The sequence below is a fragment of the Geospiza fortis genome, unplaced genomic scaffold, assembly GCF_000277835.1.
Source record: "Geospiza fortis unplaced genomic scaffold, GeoFor_1.0 scaffold396, whole genome shotgun sequence".
NCBI lineage: Eukaryota > Metazoa > Chordata > Aves > Passeriformes > Thraupidae > Geospiza > Geospiza fortis.
Window position 1 is genome coordinate 4,918,690 of NW_005054345.1, and position 2,290 is coordinate 4,920,979.

Consider the following 2,290-nt stretch of genomic DNA (forward strand, 5'->3'; position numbering starts at 1 on the left):
GGTGAACCAGACCTGTTTAATGACCACACTGGGAAACACAGGGAATGGATCAGATTAGCCCAAAAGGGGCACAGAGGTGGCACAGCTGTGCTAACACTCAGGTTAGCCCAAAAGGTGCACAGAGGGGGCACAGCTGTGCTGCAACCCAGTGAACCAGGCAGGACTGCTGAGCACCCCAGTGGTCACCGCAGGGCCACCTTACTGAACTTGCAGCACTGACTGCCAGGGCTTGTTTCTCACGTGACATTCCTATGACCACAACGAAGGAGCAGGAAAAACGGTCTGGCAGCAAATCCATCTCTCCCCATTCCTTGATCTGTCACACTAACCCCTGGCTGGTGCACATCAAAATGTGCAGAGAACCTGAAGAGAAGAGCAATGTTTTCACCGGCTTCCACACCGTGAGTGGGGTGGGACTGATGTCACTCCTCTACCTCCCACCCACGCTTCTCCTTTGCCCATGACCCTTCTCCATCGCAGCTTCTTTAACTGCAACTATTTGTACCTACAGCTTCTCACTCAATGGCATGAAAATGAGACTCCTTTTGCTACTGTCCACATGCTCCTGAACAGCTCTGGCACAACTGATGGATCTCGCTTTTACTCCACTGCTGGTTACAGGTAGGAGAGGTACCATGGTCACCAAAGGCTGCCTGCTCAGACCTGCAAACAGAGAAACTATTCCCACCTGGAACCACATGCTAACTCGGAATGTAAATCTGCAGAAACCGACTGTTAGCAGGTAAATTTCGATAAATACTCTCCTTCAAAAAATAACCAAACTTTGAGGAACGCAAGGATGCTGAGCACCGCGAGCCTGGCGCAGCCCGGCGCGTCCAAGGAGCGCAGCAGCCGCGCTCGCACACAAAAGGAAGGAAGGAAGGCGCTGGAAGGGAGCTCTCTCTCCATTTTCCAGCCGCGGGAGGTGGGCGCCCTGCCCCTGTCCCCATCCGTGCCCTTATCCCTATCCCCGTCCTCTGTCCCCATCCCTGCCCCTGTCCCCATCCGTGCCCTTATCCCTATCCCCGTCCTCTGTCCCCATCCCTGCCCCTGTCCCCATCCGTGCCCTTATCCCTATCCCCGTCCTCTGTCCCCATCCCTGCCCCTGTCCCCATCCGTGCCCTTATCCCTATCCCCGTCCTCTGTCCCCATCCCTGCCCCTGTCCCCATCCGTGCCCTTATCCCTATCCCCGTCCTCTGTCCCCATCCCTGCCCCTGTCCCCATCCGTGCCCTTATCCCTATCCCCGTCCTCTGTCCCCATCCCTGCCCCTGTCCCCATCCGTGCCCTTATCCCTATCCCCGTCCTCTGTCCCCATCCCTGCCCCTGTCCCCATCCGTGCCCTTATCCCTATCCCCGTCCTCTGTCCCCATCCCTGCCCCTGTCCCCATCCGTGCCCTTATCCCTATCCCCGTCCTCTGTCCCCATCCCTGCCCCTGTCCCCATCCGTGCCCTTATCCCTATCCCCGTCCTCTGTCCCCATCCCTGCCCCTGTCCCCATCCGTGCCCTTATCCCTATCCCCGTCCTCTGTCCCCATCCCTGCCCCTGTCCCCATCCGTGCCCTTATCCCTATCCCCGTCCTCTGTCCCCATCCCTGCCCCTGTCCCCATCCGTGCCCTTATCCCTATCCCCGTCCTCTGTCCCCATCCCTGCCCCTGTCCCCATCCGTGCCCTTATCCCTATCCCCGTCCTCTGTCCCCATCCCTGCCCCTGTCCCCATCCGTGCCCTTATCCCTATCCCCGTCCCCTGTCCTCATCCCTGCCTCTATTCCTGTCCATATCCCCGTACTCTGTCCCCATCCCTGCCCTTGTCCCCATCCCTGCTGCCCCTATTATCCCTGCCCCTGTCCCCATTCCCATCCCCTGTCCCCATCCCTGCCCCTTCCCCTGTCCCCATCCCCAGAGTCCTGACCCCCTTGGCCTGGGGCTCCCCTTGCGGTGCCGCGTTATTCCCGAGTGAGAGCAGAGCAATTGGGGTTGTTCTCGCACTGATGAGGATCCGTCAGTGGTTTGGGGAAAAGGCTGCTCAGCATCGCTCCCCGGTTCTCAGTCCAAAACTGCTGCCAGACCAACCCTTGGCAGCACCAGAATCCCGGGATCACTGAGGTTGGAAAAGCCCTCCAGGAGCATTGAGTCCACTGAGTGCCAGCTGCAGTCCTTCCTTGGACACCTCCAGGGCTGGGGACTCCAAACCTCCCTTCCAATGTCTAATCACCCTTTCTGTGAAGAAATTCCTCCTGATGTCCAACCTAACCCCCCCCCCCCCCCCCCCCCCCAGCCCCCCCAAACA

The 2,290-nt window shown here is 59.3% G+C and overlaps 1 long non-coding RNA gene across 1 annotated transcript in view; it reads left to right on the plus strand.

Annotated features, from left to right (window-relative positions):
• Positions 1-327: 327 nt before the first annotated feature.
• The window catches only part of LOC115948074, a 5,713-nt gene continuing 3,750 nt past the window's right edge, over positions 328-2,290 (plus strand). Inside the window, exons 1-2 of the long non-coding RNA XR_004081929.1 lie at positions 328-401; positions 512-742. This is a non-coding gene — a long non-coding RNA (uncharacterized LOC115948074). The remainder of the gene's footprint in view (positions 402-511; positions 743-2,290) is intronic.